The 23,019-nt window shown below is 34.4% G+C and overlaps 2 protein-coding genes across 4 annotated transcripts in view; one reads left to right on the forward strand and one right to left on the reverse strand.

Annotated features, from left to right (window-relative positions):
* Positions 1-22,452, reverse strand: part of MBD5 (methyl-CpG binding domain protein 5) — a 466,846-nt gene extending 444,394 nt beyond the window's left edge. For both annotated transcript variants that reach the window (XM_030801005.1, XM_012502548.2), the window contains exon 1: positions 21,825-22,452. The gene's annotated coding sequence lies outside the window, so the exon portion shown is untranslated. The remainder of the gene's footprint in view (positions 1-21,824) is intronic.
* Positions 22,453-22,755: 303 nt separating this feature from the next.
* Positions 22,756-23,019, forward strand: part of ORC4 (origin recognition complex subunit 4) — an 87,014-nt gene continuing 86,750 nt past the window's right edge. For both annotated transcript variants that reach the window (XM_003267628.4, XM_030801012.1), the window contains exon 1: positions 22,756-22,910. The gene's annotated coding sequence lies outside the window, so the exon portion shown is untranslated. The remainder of the gene's footprint in view (positions 22,911-23,019) is intronic.

Raw genomic sequence — 23,019 nt, forward strand, 5'->3', positions numbered from 1 at the left:
CCCAAAGTGCTGGGATTACAGGTGTGAGCCACAGCGCCAGGCCTAGAAATTCTCATACAATAAGATTAGGGTGGAGTCCAATAGTCTGCAATTTTAATATGCAACTCAGGTGATTCTGATACAGGTGGTCTAGGAGGTCATTTGTTTTCAGAGCACTCACAAACCCCCTGAAATACATAAACAAGCCCATACAAAATTTTCTATACAAGACATCCTACTCCCCAAATCTAATGATTTCATCAGATTTTCAAAGGGAGCTAAGACCTAAAAAAGGGTAAAGGCTACATTGCCTCAGGAAGCCCTAAATCCCAGGTAAAAATAAACCTGACCAGCTACCAGATCGATCCCTTTATTTGTAAAATTTCTTTCAGCAACACCAGTTAGGTCCTTTTTCCCCTTTTTCAGATGTACAGGCAGTCACTCTGCAGTCTGTATACAATTACCAAATGTGAGTAAGCAAACTGTTAATATCATAATTTTCTTTGTAAGAGATTTGAGGTTTGCAATTTTTCTTATTTACCTTGTTTGTAGCTTTTTTTGTCCTCATCTTCCTAAATTTGTAGTTTTATTTTACTCTTCATTTAATGTAGATTATAGAGGAACTATAAAGCTGTGTTTTAGAATAATGTACTGAGGCTCGATATGGTAAATTTTAAAAACTGTTCTTATTTTTGAAAGCTGGTCTAAATATCTTTATGTATCCAAGGCCATTAAAAAAAAAAAAGTTCTTTGGCCTCTTGTTTTCAGTTCCCTATAGCTTACTCATAGCTGTGAGAAATTTTTTTCTGTAAGTCATAAATACCTTTTTTTCCTCATAGAGGCATATGCTTCTCATCAGTCATAAAAAGGAGGATGCAACTTTAAAATGTTATATAGGCACTAAAAATAAATGGTAGCAAAAATTGCCAAGAAAGGACAGAGATGTATCATCACTGAACTCTTAGTGTATGAGTGCCTTGATCACCAGTATGTTTAGTTTTTTTTTTTTAATAGTTATCATGTAGAAAAGAGAGGAAGAAAAAGTATGTCTTTTCTGAATCACAGTAATATCCACCTAACAATTCTCATTATTATAGTGTTTACTATTTATATCTGCATAGATTCTTATAAAAGAGAAATTCCACGTCTCTTGAAAGCAAGAGTATTATATGCTAATGATGTATCTGCAACTAAAGTGCCCAGCAGAGGTTTGGTAGACTCTAAGTATTTTTGCACATATATTTTTAGGTTTTCTTCACAATTAAAAGTAAATAGTAAACAACGAAGTGGAAGACAGTCCCCTTTAGGTGGCCAGAGCTTTTCTCTCATTATCACTCTCTCTCAGATTAAAATATAGGAAAGGATAAAGATGGCTTTAACTTGTTAAAAGACTATACAATGCTCTGAGAAGATTTCTGTGTATATTTCCATGTTAAGACTTTCTTATCTGTTTAAAAAGAAAGTTTGCTCCCCTTAAAAAATTTCAAGTACAAGTAAGTAGGTATTAAAGGATTTTTACGTTTTTGGAGAGAGGAAAGATGGGTGGAAAGTAGAAGAAAGGCAGTGAATACCAAAGCAGAACCTTCTTTTGCCCCAGTAATCAATCTCTGCATCAAAACATGTCATCTTACTTGCTTTAGAATAACGAGTGTTTGTGTGTATGATGTACATGAGTATGCGTAAGTGTGTAACGTGTGTACAGATATAAGAGTGAAAACTCTAGATGGCCTGTTGTAAACTGATTCTCATCTTTCTCCTGAGAAAGATCATCCATGATGGCCTGATGGTGGTTCTTCTCCAAATCCATTTCAAGGTACTTCAGAACAAGAGTGTCTATACAATCTGCTACTTTTAAGTATTACTTTCCTGAACTTCTAACCCTTCCTCAATTTCACCTAACCAGTCAGAAGTCCCCTCTCCTAATTCTTTCCTGACCTGAGCCGGGGTGGGGTGCTTTCATGTCTCTCCATAGTTTCAGTAATTGAAGCTGAGGATCCAGAAGTCAGCTTCACAGAAATTCCTCATCACACCCTCCTGTTACACCCAAAACAAGTCATAGAGTCCAGATTCTGTAGTGTCGTCAGCCCTCCAACTCCCCGTGAACTGGTGTTTAATGATCCTTCAAGAGCAAGGTAAGAAAATGTTAACACAGGGGATCATAGCCCTAGCACAGTAATTCTCGATACTGGCTGGACTTCAATAAATAAGCTGGGCATGGTGGCATGAGCCTGTAGTCCCAGGAGGCTGAGGTGAGAGGATCCCTTAAGCCCGGAGGTCGAGGCTATAGTGACCCATGATTGTGCAGCTGCGCTCCAGCCTGGGTGACAAAGCTAGATCCTGACTCAAAAACAAACAAACAAACAAAACCCCACAAAAGCATATTACTGGTAGATAACATCTACCAGTGCTTTTGTGGCTTATTTTGTAAAGCCATCACGTGAGGGGCTTTAAAAAATACCAGGGCCTCCAACCTCAAAGATTTTGATTTAAAATTTAGGGCCTGGTCCTACATGATTTTAATGTGCACCCACAGGGTCAAGAATCGTTATTCCAGACCTAGGAGAAAAACGCATGCAAAAACAAAAACTACTGCCATAATACGTTTAACTGTTAAGGATGGGGCCAAAAATAAATTAATGGATACATATATATGATAAAGATTAAATTGTGTTTGGTATCAAAATTGGGAGTTTGAATAAATATAACAGAAATAATGTTGGCTGTATTTTTTAAAAAGCTATCATTGTCACTTATAGCAATTATTTATTTTGCCTATTATGAATTAATAATGATATAAATACCCATATATATATCAAAGTAACTTAGTTTTATTTAATTAGATCACAGACAGAATTAAAGAATCGAAAGGCTGGATAATCTATTCTGTCCATATAGTATATACAATCAGATTTAATGAACATGACATTATTTATAATTTTAAAGAAGATATTATCTACCAGTAGGGTGCTTTTGCAGGGTTTTTTTTGTGAAAGGCTGGAGTGCAGTCACACAATCATGGCTCACTGCAGTCTTGACCTCTTGGCCCAAGGGGTCTTCCCACCTCTTCCTTCTGGGACTACAGGCTCGTGCCACCATGTCTAGCTTATTTGTTATTTATTTAGTTATTACTTTTTAACTTTTATTTTAGGTTCAGGGGTACATGTGCAGGTTTGTCAGATAGGTAAACTGCATGTCACGGGAGTTTGGTGCACAGATTATTTTGTCACCCAAGAAATAAGCATAGTACCCAATACATAAACGTAGTTTTTTGATCCTCTCCCTCCTCCCACCCTTAATTTTTAATTTTTTTGTAGAGACGGGGGTCTCACTATCTTGCCCAGGCTGAATGGAGTAGGGTGCTTTGAATCAAACTAGACAATAGCCTAGTATTACAAACCACAGCATTCCCTTTTACAAAATAAGAAGCAGGAATATGTGCCCAAAGTCACTTTTTCTCAAACTAAGTAACAGGTATTTTGAAACATAACTGACTGGCCAGTACCCTTGTGGTTAACTGATATTCACCAGATAATGTCATTTTAACATATAACTCCTTAAAACATAACAACTCCTTATAAAATATAACTCCTATTCCACATAGTATTTTCATATAGACTCTATAAATTAATCTTGAAGATAATGAAATTAAAGAACACACAGTAGTAACCCACTTAATAAAATGAATATATTCAGACGATTAGATGAAAATGCAATTTCTATAGCAGAGCAATTTTTCATTAGTTTATACTTAAAATTTCCGAAATGATTTACCCTCATTTCTGCTTACTATTCAAGCAACAGTGATTTCCAACATTTTAAGCCTCGAGTTTTCTTGTGTCTCTTTTAGCCCAGGGTAGGAAGTGACTTTACAAACACTTAAGTACATCAGAAGAGCTTTCTATTTAAAGCAATTCTTCAGTGAAATCTTTTCACCATTTACTTTATGAACTTTGCATATTCAGTTTTTTAGGTATTAAATTTCTTAAAATTTGGCACATTAGTAAAGTAAAAATAGTATGTGTCCCTAGGAGACAAAACAACAAATATACACCAGAAAAATAATAAGGTTTAAAACATACAGGAGACAATGTACCCTCAACTATAAAGAATGAAAAAATATGAAATGGGATAACTAAAGAAAAAGATTTTTCTTATAAATTAAAATATGCTCACATCACCATATTATATTTTGAAGAAAGATTATCTCTATTTTTGAGATGACAGATCTAAGGTTGTAAAGCAGAATACTTGTTTTCAGCTCTCAGCTATTATTTTTGTCTGTAGTCTGCTGCACTGTCTTTCTCCTTTGCCATATGCATTGTAGGTGGGATGTTTCCTGTTGTTACTATGTCTAGCTTTGCAGACTCAATTTTCAAACAGTTTATTTACTTCTTAAAGTGTGATCCTATAATTGTGCTTTGCTGTCCCAAAGTCAAAGTAAGTATTAGGATGTGTACTCAGTTTTTCTATTTAATATATTTTTTTGAAACAAAAATCAAACCCTTTGTTAACCTGGTATAAACAGTAACATCAAAAACCAAATTAAAAAAAATACAATGGACAGTAAGATAAAATCACCCAACTTCCTTACAAATCTTTATCCATTAGTTTAGTCAAAACCTTAAATGTGATTGATGGGATACGCTTTCTAACTTATTATAAACTCTTTTATTATCAGATACAGTGACAATTAATTCACAGTAACAAGATTTCAAACTGGTGTTACATCGAAACCATCCCAGGAAAAAAAAAATGTGTCCTTAATTTCCCAAAATCCTCAAGTTTTCTTTTTCTTTTTCTTTTTTTTTTTTGTCAGCAATGATAAGACTGTACTTATTAAATTCAAGGTAATTAAAGAAAACAACCTTCTTTAACGAGAAAAAAAAAAAGATATAACCCTGAAAAGTTTTTGTAGAGATGAGATTTAGGAAGCATAGTACCAACATAGTTTGCTTCCAGGGACATAAGACTCCTGTTGAGAAATTTTGTAGATGTATGGAACTTAGCAAAGTCCTGAAAGATTTAGTAAATGCTAAAAGAAACTGAAAAGCAATGTATAAAACAAGCATAAAAAAAGTTTTAAAAATGTGATTCCTCCTGTTATATAGACTACACTGAAATCCAGTGTCTGGTCCAACTTTCTAGGCATCCTGCCTGCCTTTCTTCTCTTTCACATTCCTGCTTTATTTCTTATGGCGATACCAAGGTACCAGATATACCAGTTGTTATATAACCTTGGATAAGAGACCTTTTCTGGGTCTCTTTTTCCTTATCCAAAACATTGAGAGAATAAGAAATTAACGCTTTTATTATTATCACTTAGAAATGTTTGCTTTACAACTCAACTTTTATCTGCATTCTCTAAATAGCTGAAAGAACTGTTTGTTCTCTTGTAATGTATATCACTTATAAATATTTCCTTAGTATTGGTCTTCAATGGAAAGACTATAAGCTCCATAGTCCTTGCTTGTCTTATTCATAGATGAATACCTGGCATACAGCAAGTACTTAATATTTTTAGAATGAGTAACTGAATTAATGAACATTTATGCTTCTCTACATCACTATGAAAAACCTGAGCTTGCTTGTCAAGTCCTGAGACTTTCTGTAAATGCATTTTTTCCTAACTGCATTTATAATGTGAATACACTGCACATTCTATGTTTTTTCTCTTTGAGAAAAATTTCTGCTTATGAAAACATTACTATTCTCTTGAATCAGGATTTGATGTCTCTTAGCAGCTGATGTTAACCTTAATAGTCTAAGATGTCTATAACTGTCTCATTTAAAGATATTTTTCACAAGGCATAACTTTAAAAAAGCATATGTAAATATAACTTGATATTTTTTAGCAGAAATTTAAAGTGGTTTAATTACATTAGGATTTACAAAATAATATGAGTTTTCAAACTGGGTTACTGGGTGATTAGGTTTCCTGATTCTATGCAGAGTGAATATATGAAAATACCAAAAAAGATTTTAGAACATTTTGTAGAACTTGTTTATAACATTTAAGCATTATTTCATATGAAAAAATACCAGGGATACTGTGTAGCAGAATCCAGTCAATACTTGGTTATTTGAAACAAACAAATTATCTTCGTTTAGTTTTCCACAATAAAAGTGGCCTTTATGTAAAAATCTCCATTAAGTGTTTGCAATTTTTAGAGTAGTATACTAAACGTTACGTTTGGTTATTTTGGAAGAGAAAATTCATTCTGCCTTTACATAAAAACCCTATGTCTTAAGCAATTATGATCATAAATTATAAATTTGAAATTAGACACTTTTTGTTATCTATGCAACCATTTATAATTATCTCTTTAAAAATGCTTCTGAGTGTTTTGATTGCCAATATTTATTATTTTCTTGGTCCCCCAACCAAACTGTTCATCAGTTTCTTAAACTTATGAATTATACACACTGTAATAGTTTAAATAAGAAAAAATAAAAACCTATTTAAAATGTTCTTTACTATGTAAATTAAAATATAGATACTGTTCACCTTATAAATCTAGTGCTGTTCTAAACCTCATTGCTCACTAATTTATTCCCTGAAACTTGGAATCACTCAATAGAAATGAAATACTAAGAATGACAGTTAAGTTTCTAGGATGGCTCACAAGAGCACACTGAGCCCATATATAGTACTAGAGTACTGACTATGAGAAATAGGAGTTTTTGACTTAGTTCATCAAAGATGGAGAAAAAGCCAGTTGATGGCTAAGAAAGATATTCAGCTCTTCTGTCCAAAGATGCTTAAAACTTATGATCAACATGAAATGAAGATAATTTATTGACAATAAGTTAAAAGAAAAATAAGAATTAAAAAATTAAATTTCTTCAACTTCCTCTTTAAAGTATCACTCCAAGTGATACACACTAAGATATTCAAAGCTAACATTATGGCCTAAAATAGTACAACTGAGCAATGTCCTAAGGGATGGCTAGCCCAATACTTAATTGTCTACAGCCATTTAAATCAAACTTTTCAAGTAATCTTTGAGTGAACCAACCTTAAGTAAGAGGATATATCAAAAGCGGACACAAGCTAATACAATTTTTAAAGAATAGAAGAACATATCTTTACATTTACTTTGCCAACTAATGGTTTTGTTGTTTGAATTCTCAATGAGAAGAATGCCAACTAATAGTTTTGTTGTTTGAATTCTCAATAAGGAGAACAGATAGCTTGGCTCAACACATTGGCACATGGAATATGTTGGGTTCTAATTTTAGTCTTTCCACTGACTTTCTTATTGCTATACTTTAAAAGGTCCTAAACACTCTGTATGTCTGTTTCTTTATGAGAAACAACAAAGATATTTTTCCCACTATCTCCCTCAACAAGATGTAAAAAAATAATGTAAAGAATCTGGCAAATGTAAAAAGACACATAAAAGTGTCATTTGAAAAGTCTGGTATACATTTCAAAGAACTATAAATAGAATTTGTTTTATTGTACCAAATGAAATATTACCAAGTTAAAGATTTACCATAATATACTAGTCACTATTTTCTATAGTACAACTAATATAAAGACAACACATATAATCACTATAACAGTTAATACTTTTGTGTCACTTAGCATGTACCAGGCATTTTTAAAGCATTGTATACATCTAAAGCATTGTTTATATCTAAACTCACTAAATAACCCTGAGGTGGACACAACTGACTAGGCCCATTTTACTAATGAAGAGACTGAGGCACAGAATATCTCATAGCTAGTTAAGTGGTGGAGCAGGGATTTGAATCCAGACAGTCTGGCTCTAGGGTCCGTGCTCTTAATGTTTTTGCAATATTGCCTACCTAATGTGAGGAAACAAAGACAAGGAAAGAAAATATATTTACATATTTGTTAACTTAATAACAATCACCAAAACCAATGCTGTAAGTTATGAGTAGAGTATTTACATTAACCAAATTGGGGAGCATTTATTCAAATTTCTCTACCATCTGAGTTTCATGTTTACAGATGTCCACTTTGTTGGTCTTACTGTGTTGGCAAAGTGCAGAACAGCACAAAAATGAAGTATATCAGGTCCTCAGAAAAATGTAGGAGTTCAAGAAAGCTTTAAAATAGCTTTAAGATTAACAGATAATTTTATTTCTAAAAAGAAAAAGAGAAAAAATTCTTGACGCATAATATAAAGATTCTAAAACAGTTATTAATAGTAATATACTTTCATTTTCCTTCTTGCCTTCTACTATTACTAATAGTGCACCCTGCTTATTCAATGAAGACTTGTACATATCTTCCCTCTCTTACAATTTATTACATCTTTGTGATATTTTGTTCTTAATAAAGGTAACTTTATCCATTTTATTTCATTTTTTTCATCTACTATGGTAGCAGATGCTATTAGTAATAGGAGAGAAGGAAAATGAAAAAATTTAGTGAATGTCCGTGAATGTCCACAACATTCTAGGGCTTCATACTCTACCATTCATAGTCATGACAACTCTGAGATATGCATTACCATACTAATTTTACTGATAAAGAGACTGAAGTTCAGAACCTTAACAGCTCGTTAAAGGTTCTATATCGTAGTATTCAGTCTATGGAGCCAATGTTCAAACCCAGGAATGTCTCTGAAAGCTCTACAGGTTTTCGCCTATTAATAAAAAGGGTATAATGTTTATCATTGGTCATCTGTGAGTAATAGTAATTAGAAGAGTGTAAAAACATATTGATAAGCTCAGCACTTAACTTTAAAAGTAATTTTCATGACCTTTCTTTCTCAAAGCCGTTAAGGATGCAACAAAAGAAAATGATGTTTGTCTCACTTTTGTATTCTTCACGTTAAGTTTTTGGGTAGGTGTTTATAAGCAGTGAAATATGAGGAAACACTTCATTAAGTATGTTCCTCAGAATGTTTGTTTGTTACAATGATGAAATAAGATAATGTCTACAAAACATTTAGCACAATGAGTGGCGCAAAGTTAAGTACTCAATAAATGTTAGTGACCATTATTAGAAGTTCAGAAGAATTACATATCAAGACCCCTTGAAAAATATTGCAGTATAAATGTTTATCTAGCATTCGTTAATCATAATCATGGTTTTTAAACCTTATTTGATAAAGCAGCCTTTTGGGTTTTTTCAGGTGCGAGGATAATCATACCTATTCAGTTATCACAGAACTAGAGGACCTTGGAATATACTTTGCTAAACGACGGTAGAAAGCTGTAAAATAGAAGAAACGTATCAATCCCTGAAAAATGCACAAGTGAAACTTCATTTCTATTTAAGAGGTACACTGACCTCTTAGAATTATTAGATACATTTAGTAAACTGTCTTTTCAAACATGCTTTTGCTTTGAGACAGGGTCTTACTGTGTCACCCAGGCTGGAGTACAGTGGCATCATCACGGTTCCCTGCAGCCTTGACCTCGCAGGCTTAGGTGATCCTCCTACTTCAGCCTCCTAAGGACCTGGGACTACAGGCACTTGCCCCCATGCCTGGCTAATTTTTGCATTTTTTGCAGAGATGAGGTTTCACCATGGTGCCCAGGCTGTCAAACATTCTAATAAGCTTTCCGAACACTATTGGTCTATTAATTAAAAGTAGCCTGCTAGATATTGCATGGAAAATGAATCAATGCTGGTATTGTCTCAATTGGAATGTTTTAAAAATAAGTAAACAAATAAATAAGCTCTAAATTCTATAGTTCTTATTTTGAGATGCCAATCTGCTGTAAAAGCCTGGTCTGCTGTACCTGAATGCGAGAAAATTAAGTTCAAGATCACCTGATGAAGTACCTTCATCAATTTTCAACTTCATGCATTGGCAGAATTCATCAACTGTTATGTGGTACGCTGTTTATTTAATGAAGACTTGTACATATCTTCCTTGTCTCTTACAATTTATTACATCTTTGTGATATTTTCTTCTTAATAAAAGTGGCTTAATCAATTATTTTTTTATAATGCTCTTAATACTTTGGGCATTCCTTGAATCTTCAGTTATTAGATTGTTAATTACTTAATACAGACAGAAACTGGTGTCCAAGGAGGCTTAAAACTTAAGATCGGGAAGAAATGAAGATAATTTATTGACAATCAGTTAAAAGAAAAATAAGAATTAAAAAATTAAATTTCTTCAACTTCCTCTTTAAAGTATCACTCCAAGTGATACACACTAAGATATTCAAAGCTAACATTATGGCCTAAAATAGTACAACTGAGCAATTTATAATCACTTCTAGCTGTATGAAATCACTCTAAACATAATCAAAATAAAGTTGGCATCTGTATTGCTGACATTTGGTAGCTCTGCATTTCTTACCAGTATATAACTTTTTAAATGTTTATATTCTAACAACTGATATGAATATGTGCTAGATTCAGAACAAATTATGAATGCGATACTTCTACTCTCCTTCTATCTCGGTTTGCTCGACATTATCACACTGTTCTATATCCAGGTGCCAGCTAAGGATCTTCTAAGCTGTCCAGCTGAATGTGTCCCTCACCATCATTTGTTAGGATCTCTTGCACCAGCCTAATGCACTTGAAGTAAGGCTTTTTTCTTCATTATTCACAGCTTAGTCAATCATACCCAGAGAATGCTCTTTTGAATACATATAGACATAATTTTTAATCTCCTTCCTTTTCTTTTCTAACTTCTACCTGGTTATATTTATGACACTACGTTGACTGGTTTCCAATGTTATTTCTGTTAAAAGGGTTTCTTATGAGACCTGTCACTGTAACCATGATTCTATGGCAAAAAGGATTATTGGTTTTAAACTGAAATAAAAATGAACTTCTATAACACAAATCTTTTATAACTAATAGTAGGTTTTTCTTATTAAACTTAAGGAACATTAGTCTAAGTTTAAATATTAAACCTAAGGATAAAGGAAAGCTTGGTCTACATGAAGTTCTGCAGTTTGGCTACCTAACTCCCTAGCATCATCACCTACCATGAAACCTCTTGCTCTAAACTTCTGCCACATTGACCTTTGTTTAGTAATTCGGTACTATGCTTCCTCCCACCTTAGAACCTCTGTATATGCTATTCCTTCTTCCCAGAAAACTCTTTTCTTCATCTTGATCAAATTAACTTACTTGAGATCTCAGCTAAATAAACACTTCCTCCAAAAAAAAATTCCTCTTGATTGTACTGAGTAAATTCTCCTTCTAGAAGCCCTCATATTATGTACCTCTCTACAGCAATTGAAACAGTTCCAACTTTGCATTTATTTGTATGATTATTTCATTAATATCCTTTTCTATCTTTAGATATAAGTTCCGGGAGATCAAGACCTATGTCTATTTTTGCTCACTATCCCAGTGAGCACATAATAGTAACAACATATGTTTGTCAAAGAAAGACACTGGCAAACCCTTTGTGAAAAAGAGAGAAACACTGAGTCAACAATAACTACCATTTAAAGAATTCACTATGACTTTTTAGCTAAAAAAAATACAGAGCCATATTAGAAAGAGCTCTTTAAACTTTCAGAAGAAATAAAAAAGTTCAATTTCTGGCAGTAGGTGAAGACTGGATGGTAATTTACATCATAGGGGTACCTGGAAATAAATTAGATGCAAACAAAACTTATAAAGAAAATGGAGAAAACATAAGCTGTATCTTTTGTTCCTTTTAGCATTTATATATGATTAATACTTTTAATTGTGTACTATTTACTATTGATCCTAGGGATCAACCTGGGTAAAAAATTTATTTGTGAAAGAAAAAAGAACCTTAGCTAGTATTCTTGCATGTTTGCTGCCTTAACTAGTGTTTTCATTTTATATTCAGAAAACACTTACTTCAGACTCTAATGGACTCTCTCATCATAATTGCAAGGACCTATTCATTTCCTTATGTTTTGGGCAAATAATTTTTACCCGTTTCTCTACTTCTTTCTTTCCGAAACTACATTCAGGGAAATAAAATTTTAGAACCATAAAAGTAAAGGTACGGTATGTTATTTCTAATAATTTCCCTAATTTACCAGGCTGCTCTGAATTTTAATCCCAGCTTTCAAACTAGTAAAAATAAGCTTCCCAATCCTCTCACCCATTGGAAGCTTTGTCTTTACCTGAATTACCCTCTTCTGTGACAAACTAGTATCTAAACTCCACCTAAACCCTGATTAACTCAGGTCCTCCCCAAAAGCACAGTGATTAACTCTACAGAATTCTAATTGCTTATTTTTTTACAAGGCATATTTACACACTCAGTTTAATGTTATTTTACAAAGATTCTTAAAGTGTTTTTCAAGTACATGTTTCAGTCACTTAAAAAGAAGTACTTAGTCTTCAAACCTTCTGTTTTATTTTTGTCCTCTATTCAAACCAGTACCTGATTATAGAAAACATTACAAAAATAGTACATGATTATACTATCTGTATTTTGAGTGAACATATAATAATTTGGATCACTGATTAAAATAATAAAGTTCATCTTATTCTCATATATCTTTTCTCAGATTGAAATTGTCTACCACTTTATAACTGACATCCTTTATCACCAGCAGCCCAGTCTATTATTTTTCCAGGACAGTGAGAAGTGCATTTTTCAGTAAGAAGCAAAATATTTAAAAACTACGTTATATCCATTGTTCCTTCCTCAATTGACTAGGCTTTTCACCCTGTTAGATAAGACTGACAGACTTTATTCTCTATCAAGCTATGATGACTGTTAGCCAATACTATATTCTCTTCAAGATATTCTAGGGATATATTCATGTGGCTATTTAGACTAGAACTGCAATTTTCCTGGGTCATTTTTTATTTCAATACGTAACTATATTTTCTCATCAAAAATCATTACATGAATATAAGCTTATTGCTACAAATAAATCCAAGTAATGCTAAAGATTAAATAAAAAGAATTCGTCAACCTTCCCACATACATGCTTTCTGTAGACAAAGCATGTAATTTGATAACTATCTTCCAGATTTTTTCTTAATGTACTGAGGTACTAATATATATGGCACATACTTTATGTCTTTATGGTATAGATAGTATAAAAATTTATTTTATGGATGTAAACATTTACATTCGTAAACATTGCATACTTATTATTCTGTCCATTTTTTACATAAATGAAATCACAGTGTGCATGTTATTTTGTGATGTGCTTTTCAACCTCGTTTATCTTAAGAGATCTTTCCATGGATTTAAACTATAAATCTAAGTTTTGCATGGTTGTTTTTTGTTCTTATCTTCAGATACACTTGAGAGTATTTCCCAACTTTTTTTTTTTTTCTTATGAGACAGAGTCTTGCCCTGTTACCCAGGCTGAAGTGCAGCGGCATGATCTCTGCACTCAGGAGGCAACCTCTGCCTCCTGAGTTGAAGCAATTCTCTTGCCTCAGCCTCCCAAGCAGCTGGGATTACAGGCATGTGCCACCACGCCTGGCTAATTTTTGTATTTTTAATAGAGATGGGGTTTTACCATGCTGGTCAGGCTGGTCACGAACTCCTGACCTCAGGCAATCCACCCACCTTGGCCTCCCAAAGCGCTGGGGTTACAGGCATGAGCCACCGCACTCGGCCCCTAACTTTTTATATTACTGAGTTTCTTTTAATATCTCCATCGTAGTAGTTTTTAATTAAAAGCATTTTACCAGCAATTCATTCGATTTAATATGATTTTTCATCTTTCCTAAATGATCTGTTGCTTATACCTCTTATAAACTTGGATGTCAATAAAAATTACATGTACATACATAAAGAATGTATAGATTGTCATTCAAGGTCTAAAATTAATAAAAACTAAAATTTGGTTTCGTAAAAAAAGAAACCAATGTAATACAGCAAATTTGCCTACTAATTAGAAAAAGTAAACACACATAAAATTCAAGTCCTTTTCTGACTGGCCCAGGTAAACTGTACAAAAACAGAAGCTGTTGAAGAAATGGTTTTAAAGAATTCTAAATAATTTTTAAAAACAAAAAACCCTTCTAAAACAATTTACCAAAATACTTAAAACAATAAGAACAGCAGCCTAGAAAAGTGATATAATATTAAATTAAAATCTGTGTTATGGGGAACCAGACTCCTTTCATACATGTAAGAACACCTGACTAACGTGACTGTTAGGATTATTTTCTAGTGGGCAACATATAGCTATATTTTTCAAGCTGGGAAGAAAATTCGAATAAATTGAATAGCAAAGTAACACCTTCTACAGAATTTATTAATTTCAAAACAACTAAGGTGGACCATTTAAATAATACATGCAATAATATATGCTGTGAGGTTTTATTATAAAAAGTGTTAAAGACTATATTACTTCTAGTAAAAAAAATAGCTTAATTTTACACTTCTATGAAAGAATTAAAGGTTAACACCTAAATTTTTAAAAAAGTATTCTTAAGGAGTGGTATGATTTAGGAAAGCTTATAGCTAGTCAACATCACTCTCATCACTATTAGTGATATTTGTAGCTAGTAAGAGCTTTCTGATACATAGTAAACTGAACACTGTAGCTTTAATTGAAGTTTGCATGTTATAAACAGTTAGATGTCTGGCTCTGGCCTGCATTCTAATACCATCAGCAGAACAGAGATGGGAAGCATAAACAAACCTTTTAACTAGATTACATTGTCTAAAATGGCCAAGAAATCCTTCAGCACAAACTCCAGTGTGACAAATATAGAAGGAAAATGATTTTGGAATAACACTAAAAAAATAGCCTCTGAATATTACAGGAGCACATATTTGATTTCCTAAATATTCTTATGTTATTTAATACTCATTAATGATACTTTATAACTTCAAATAAGAATCTTTTATATCTTACACAGCGAACTCTTTTTAGTTCAGTATATCCCAAGTAACAAAGCTATTTAAAAATCAATATTTGCTTTTATTGAATGTGGAATATTTCCCTCCCCCAACATCAGTAAATGTGCTTATACAGTCTAAATTATTATTTTTAGATCCTAATAATATTAAGAATGCATGGATTAAGTTAGTTGATGGCCAACAGATTAGTAGATACTTCTGGACTCATGGTGTATAAAAAACAGTAATTGTGAATACAAGGATAACCCTAAATATAATTTAGCACACAGCCAATCTTAAAAAACACTTTGGGATTACTTCTAACTTCTGAGATACAGACATTAAAATTTTTTTTTTTAAAGCTACAAATGAACTTAAGTTTTAACATTAGCACCACACAGAAAATTTTCCTCCCATTGCTAGAATCTTGATTGGTTAGCAAAAAACTCAGTGAAGCATGTGTGTACAAAAACTTTTCACCATTTCAAGGTTGGTGACTGATTTACATAACTCATATTAGTCCTTTAAAACAATGTGTTCTAATAATCTACTCAATGACACTGAACTTAATTACAAGTTCTCTAATAAAAGGTTATATAGGTCAACTGAAATAAGGACTCAAATCAAAATTTGTCATATCCAACTGTGAATAAATTATGCCGTAATATGTTAAGCCTGGATCTCACTGTCTCTTTGAAGAATTATAGTGAGTTATAGTGAGTCATTCCAGCTTCTGACATCTTACATGACATAGAGATACCTCAAACAGAAATACTCTTAAGTGTGTTAGACTTAGAATATTTACTTTTAACTGAATTATCTTTGCATTGTTTAAAGAAATTATTTAAAATCATACTACTGATTATTCAGATTATTCTTATAAGCAAAAAAAATTTGCAATAAACTTTTCTTTCTAACATATAACAGATGATAAAGAATATTTCTTTAGCATTTAAAAATGTTTCCAAACTCTGCAGGTCATTATGTACTGGCATAATATTTGCAGGATGATACAGTCAATACAAGGGCATATCCCTTATTCAAAAGGTTTTTTGGACCAGAAGTATTTAGAATTTTGGATTTTTACAGATTTGGGAATATTTGCATTATATATCTATTGAACATCCCTAACCTCAAAATGCAAAATCCAAAATGCTTCAATGAGCATTTTCTTTGAGCATCATGTCAGTGCTCAAAAAGTGTCAGATTTTGAAGCATTTTGGATTTTGGAATTCTGGATTAGGGATACTCAACCTGTATAAATTTATAATATGAACATGTATTTACTTAGAAGAGACACAAAAGTTACTTAAGTAATAAAAACAGGAAAAAAGTTTTTAATTTTTTTCTCTTAAAAGGATGTAAAACTCAACTATCCAAAGAGAGCTGTATTAAAAAGTATTTTAATTCAGTAGCTTTTAAGTACAAATATGAAATAATTTAGGCACCTAGAGAACTCAACAAGTTGATCATTCTTATACTAAAATATTTCTGACTTCAGTACTAAAAAGAGCACATTAAACTTAATCCTATATATGTAATGTAGTAATTATGAAAATGTATGATGGAGTCCAGAAGGTAATGTGTATACATACACCAAAGCACAATACAAACTTCCCATTTTTTATGGGTTTTTACACCATCAACACATTTATATTAAAAATTTTATAGTAAATATTCATTGGATCAGAAATTGTTACAACCTTTGAACTTCATATAAGAAAATATTAAATGTAACTCCACGCAAGTTAAAGGAAGTTTAAGATAGAGAAGGATTGAACTGAACTTTTTTTACTGTTTATTTTTATGTTTGTTTATTTATTTATTTATTTATTTATAGACAGGGTCTCTGTTGCTCAGCATGGAGTCCAGTGGCATGATCATGGCTCACTGCAGTCTCAACCTGAGTTCAAGAGATCCTCTCACCTCAGCCTCCGGAGTAGCTGGGACTACAGTGTGCACCACACCAAGCTCAGCTACTATTTTGATTTTGTAGGGATCAGGGCTCACTATATTACACAGGCTGATCCTGAACTACTAGCCTCAAGTGATAAATCCTCCTACCTCACCTCCCAATTGTTGGAATTACAGGCTTGAGCTATTCCACCTGACCTTATTTTTTTTATTTTTAGAGACAAGGTCCCGCTCTGTGGCCTAGGCTGGATTGCATAGTTCACTGCGGCCTCAAAATCTGGGGCTCAAATAATCCTTCCGCCTCAGCCTCCGAATAGCTGGGATTACATTACAAGCGTTGAGTCACCATGAGCAGCTCCCAAATGTCATTTTTGCCATACAAAGAAAAGACTGACATTATGTATATTTTAAATTGTACAATGGTCTGTATCTACATTCCTTATAAAAGACTGGGTTTTTTTTTGTTTTTTCTATACTTGTAAACTTTCAGAAATTTTCCATTAGTCTGTCAAGCTATCAGGGCCATAATTTTACCATCACTTACCAGTGTACAGATTGATAAAAACTCTACTGTGACTGTGTTTTGAATTATAAAGTGTCCTAAATGTAATGTGAATTCAATTTATCACAGTGCTGGGTACTTATAATAAATGGTAACTATGATTATTACTAAAATAGAAATTTAAGAATGAATGTGAAAGAGATCAGAATTCACCACTCAGGAGTCTATTTATCTTCACAAGATACTGCACCAGCAGAGGCATCCCCACCTTCTTTTTAACTGCAAATCAATACTTTTGTAAAAGGTATACTTTAAGAAGGGCAAATTGAATCCAGTACTTTTTCTAATATACTTTCGATTACACATGAAAGCCAGACAGGAACTAAGATAAGATTCTTTGTTTTTGAAACATCCATCTACTAAGAAAATTCCAATTCATTTTACTAAAGCTACAGCAACTATACCACTTAATAAAGATTAAAAATTACAACTGACTTAGAACTAGAATTGGGAAGCTTCTCATGAGGATTTTGCAATGATATTTCTACTACATACTAAAAATTCCAAAACTCCTAAATAGTGCACACTAATTACTGCAGAATAATTAAATCATGCTGTTAGATTTGCTAAAACATGGTAGAAAATATCTGAAAACTCAAAATGAAAATGTACAATGTCTTCCAATGAATCATGAATGATAATCTGTTATATGAGATAAAAAAGAAAAAAGTTACGTTTGAGAAAAAGATTTAAGTTTAGAGAGTTTGGGGTTTTTTTTTGGAAAAATTTAATGAGATAATTTAATGAACATTGTTGGTCATCTTAAAAGAATTACGGTTAGCAATAAAAATCCAGCAAAGGCAACCACATAGACTATTTTCATTGTCTAAAATGTGTTAACTATATACAGAATATAAATCCCTAGAATACACTATTAAGTGGAAAATTTTTCTTTATATATTTGTATTTTAATAAAATAACAGCAATATCCTTCTTAAACATGCATTTTTCCACCTAACAGTATCCATTTAGTTAATATAAAATTTATTTAGGTAGAAACACCAACACAAAGATACGACCAATACACTTGTGGAATACAATTAAGATAGCTCTTCACATTAAACTGCAGGGACCATCTTTGTTTTTCGGATGCCTAGCACAGTGCCTGGCAGACAGCAGATGATCAAAAGATGTTTAATGAATCGCTAAGTACAATCTGTTTTGCACATACAGTCAAAATCCAGACAAGTTTGCAAAGGTACATAAGTTGGATATAGGCTTTCTGGCTCACTTCATGGGGGTCCCACTGATGACTAGGAGTAAATCTTCATATCCATAGAAAACTGGAAAGTTGATAATTGTCTGGGTAAGGACCAAAACAACAAAGTCAGGGAAACATGTCACCTAAGTAGCACTTGTTTTATAGAGCTGGTAAAAGCGGCCTAATCATTCCAACAACCTATTGCACCGGTCAATGAAACAAAATTTAAGTGCATCCTGAACAATTTTTACAAGTATATTTTTAACTGGAATGTGTTGGATCGTTATTGCTTATTCATAATAAATCACTTTTGCCAAATTGTTTCCTGTATAAGAAGGGAATATGTCTTGTTACTATGAGTACCATATTGTTAACAGTATTTAACTTGGCTGTTAATTAGATAAAATGAGAGCCACGGTAGAGATAAAGAAAAAATGTTCATGGTAGTGAAAATTGTGACAAGGGAGGACAAGAAAAGGAGAGGAAAGGAATTCCACATATGGAAGTAAAAAAATTCAAATATGCCTAACTCTTAAACTAACATGGATTATGACAAGCTACCAGTAGGAACTACTGTGTACCAGATATTGTGCCGAGAGTAGAAGGATGTGTTAACAAAACAAAAATGTTTGCTTTTAGGCAGTTCATAGGGCAAGACTCACAAGTAAGCATTTATAATAGAATATGCATTCCATTTATTCTTATAAGTACAGGTCCTTAATACCACAGTAAGTATATTTACTGATTAATTGTAAGTGCAGGAGGAAAATAAGTATTAGAGAAAGCTGAAATTATTTTCAAAATAGTAATAACCTACAATAAGTGCGATTAGTACTTCTTTAAAAAATTAACAAATTACTAAATTTAAGTAGACAAAATAATAGCTTTAAAGACATTTACCTTAATATTCTTACAATAATATGCCCCCATATGAAACCCTCAAGTGGTATACCCAGAACTGTACATAATAGTTTCATTTCTGACAAAGGAAATGAGGTAGTGCAGCATAGGGAGCATCAGGAGACCTGAGTTCCCTGGTCCCTGCTCTGCCACTTCCAGGCTTTGGAAACTCAGGCAAGTTCAAGTTCTCAGAACTTCAGCAATGTGTAGAGTTGGATAAAGTGACCTCCAAGATACCACCCAGTTGAACAATTACAATTCTAAAGTATCAATGGTTCTTAATACTTAAAAAGGTTTTCTAAACATAAATCATTATCCAACTTAGGTAAAGTCTGCAATCTTCTAACCATAAAGGATCATGGGGGTGAGGGTGAGGGGTGTGATAAAAAAAGTTTAAAAGAAAAAAAAAAGAAACAAAATAAGTAAAGACATTAAACTCAAGACTAAATTTTTACTCAGCTGCCTACTGCGCAACTACCACCCCAATTATCTATATAATTCCCTTACCTAAAATTAATTTCCTCAGTAAGTTCTACTGTCTCTCTCTTACCTTTAAAGTTGCTGAGGTTTTAAGGTGAGAACAAGAAACCTTACAAGGACTTGGAATGGCAGTATTGATGTTGGGAGAAAAACTTGAACTTGGCACAGATTTCTGCTTAAGTGCACTAATTACATCTCAGAGAAAGGTAAAAAATTGTTCAAATTTATAACAGAAGGGAAATAAGATCATATTGTTTACTGCTATAAAGCTTTTTTATTTCAGTATGTAAATGTCTACTTTTGCACACAGTTGAGAATTAAAATTTTACAGAACAAGTTTCCACATATGCAATGCTTTACTGTCGCTTTACTGTCACTAAAATATATTATGTTTTAGCTTTAACCATCAAGAAAATAAAAAATTAGAAGTATTATCATGTCTTTATAATATTTATACCAAATATCCTTCTAGATTTATATTTCTTCAATCCTTTCTAGTTGATCAAATTGCTGTTTTCATATTGCCAGTCTGATCACAAAATTGCTGCTTTACAGAAGAATATTTTTTGCTGACATAAATTATGGGATCAGAGATACCAATGCAGTTACAAAAAAAAAAAAAAAGGGTGTGAGGGAGAGAGAGCGAGAGCGAAAGAGAATGTGTGTATATGCATGTGTGCATCCATCTTCAAGGAAAGAATAAAGAAATGTATATATGAAACAAAATAACACTTTCCAATATAAGCCCTAGTAAAAGGCCTACATCAGAAACGTACTTTCTAACATTTGTGAAATAAAATACAGCACTGAATTTTAAAGCTATGCACTGAGAACATAATATACAAAAATGAAGTGATTTTTATCAATATTGTTATTCCATAAACTTAAATCTGGATTTACCTTTCAATTTACAGCTAACTGAAATTAATATACTAACTATAAGTTCATGATTTCTTTGACTCATGAAAACATATTTTAGAAATTTGTGCCCTTTTACATATAGTGAGTAATTTGGTTCAGAACCCCAAGAGAAATTGAGATGAAAAACTCATCTCAATTTACAACAGTAAATAAATAATTCAGCTAAAACTGAAAGTGGTACCAATCCAGCAAACTATTGATGGAGAGGTTTGGCCTTCCATGCAGCCAGAACAACATAAAGTTTTCAATGGGGATTACTTGTTCAGACAAGTTACAAAGATTACAAAAATACCCAGATTAATTATAAAATTGCTAATATTCTCATCATACGGAAAATAAGTATCAGGAACGTATGTGGGAACAGACAATAGCAGTGGCATTTAAACTTTAAGCATTTTAGAGCTTTGGACTTTATATACTGATATATGAAACAGACATTTAACGACAAAAAAAAAAGAGCAATAATGCAAGTCAAAACCTAACCCAAGGCCTCTACCAACTAAAAATTTGAAATTTTCCATGGAAGTCAGACAAAACGAAAAAATGGAAAATGAAACCCCTAAAGCAAAAACCAATCAAGTCTTCCAACACTAAAGTCAATATCCAAATCTCATACAGGACCAAAAAGGGGAAAACACTCAGGTCTACAAATGGATAAGCAGTTCCAATACAATCCAGATCCCGACATTTTCCCACTCAGAAACAAATGCAGTAGAGCTTTTCCTGGAGAAAAAGAGCTCTCCAATGAATTTTTTTTTAAGTGACATCTAGAAAGTGTGCCTCTTTCTGTCTCTTTCCCTGGCGCCTCATTGGAGGAAGAAGGGGGTTGTTTTTATATTCTCCCCCACTGGAGCAAGACACAATCAGATGTTAGCTGGAGGAGAGAAACCACTTTTGACAACAGCAAATAAAAATAAAAGTGCCCTTCCTCCCCTGACAGGATGGGCACTCCACCTCACACACCCCTCCCTACTCCAACCCCTCCTTCACCCCCCCCAGCACCACCCCCTCCTCACCCCGGAGCTCCACTGCGTATGTGGTTTGGTGCTACTGTTGCCCCGGAGTGAAAGTCAGAGCCAGAGGAAGGCAATGAAGCCCCCACAGACACACTTACCTTTCCTGCCCCCCACTTTTGAGTGCCTTCCCTGGAGCTGTGGAGGATGACACAAAGGGTAATAAAGGGGGGGAGTGGAGGAGGAGGAGGCGAAGGAGGAGGAGGAGAGCTGGGGAAGTGGCTGCTCCTGGGTGTAGTGAGATGTCTCCAGCCAGGGCCAAGCAGCAGCAGTAGCAGCAGCAGCAGTAGCAGCAGCAACAGCAGCAGCAGCAGCAGCAGCAGCAGCAGCAAAGGGTCTGTGTTGCTAAGAGGCTTTTGGTTTCTTTCTCTCCTCCTCTCACGGCCAAAGAGGAGGAGGGTGGAGGGGGCTCGGGAGGGAGGCGAGTTGGAGGGGTGAGGGGGTAGGAGTCGTGGATGGGGGTTTTCGAAGAAGAAGAAACTCCTTCTCCTTCTCTCTCAGGCTCAATCCCCCTCTCAGGGCTCAGGGCTGGAGGGTGGGGGAAGGAACTCAGTCGCCTTCCCCCCCACCCCCCTGAATTCAAGGTTGAAGTGGGGTAGAATTAGTGTCCTGTCCCTTTAAAAATAGAAATAAAAGGTGCCCCCCCTCTGCCACTGCCTCTCTCTTCATCATCAGCTGCTGCTGCTGCTGGGGTCTCTCTGCTTGGGGGGGAGGGGGGGTTCGGGTAGAAGAGACGGGAGGCACTCACTGCGCATGTCCCTCTCTGACGGGTGGCTGGTTGGTTGAAGGCAGGAGGAGGGGGAGGGGAGGAAATGAGCTATTTTCCCAGAAGGCGCCGAGGCGCTCGCGACCCGGAAGACATTGTAGCAGGAGGTACAGGGGCGGGGGCGGGGAGGAGGAGGAAGTCGCTACGCTTTTAACACCCCCACCTCCCTCCTCCTTCCTAAGGGAAAGTGGAGAAACGGAAGTGGGCGTGGACGGAGACGAAAGGAGGTCACGTGTTTGGGCGGGAGAGGGGCGGGGTGGGAGAGATAGTGCGTGCGCGGGGCATGCCGGGAGTGGTTGTGTACCGTCGGCAACAGCAGGTGAAGCCTAGCAGAGGACGCGGCCAGGCGATTCGGTGAAGCGATTCCTGCAGGCGTTGGTTCCCCTCTTTGTCCTGGTAAAGGCAGGCTTTTATGCGAGAGGTAATGATGGGGTAAACTTGCTGCAAACGAAGGCCAGGGGCGTCGGTGGCGAAAGGTGAATCGAAAGTGGGAGGATGGAAGGCTGTGGAGATTGGGAATTGGGAAGGGG

The sequence above is a fragment of the Nomascus leucogenys genome, chromosome 20 (assembly GCF_006542625.1).
Source record: "Nomascus leucogenys isolate Asia chromosome 20, Asia_NLE_v1, whole genome shotgun sequence".
In the NCBI taxonomy this organism is placed as follows: Eukaryota; Metazoa; Chordata; class Mammalia; order Primates; family Hylobatidae; genus Nomascus; species Nomascus leucogenys.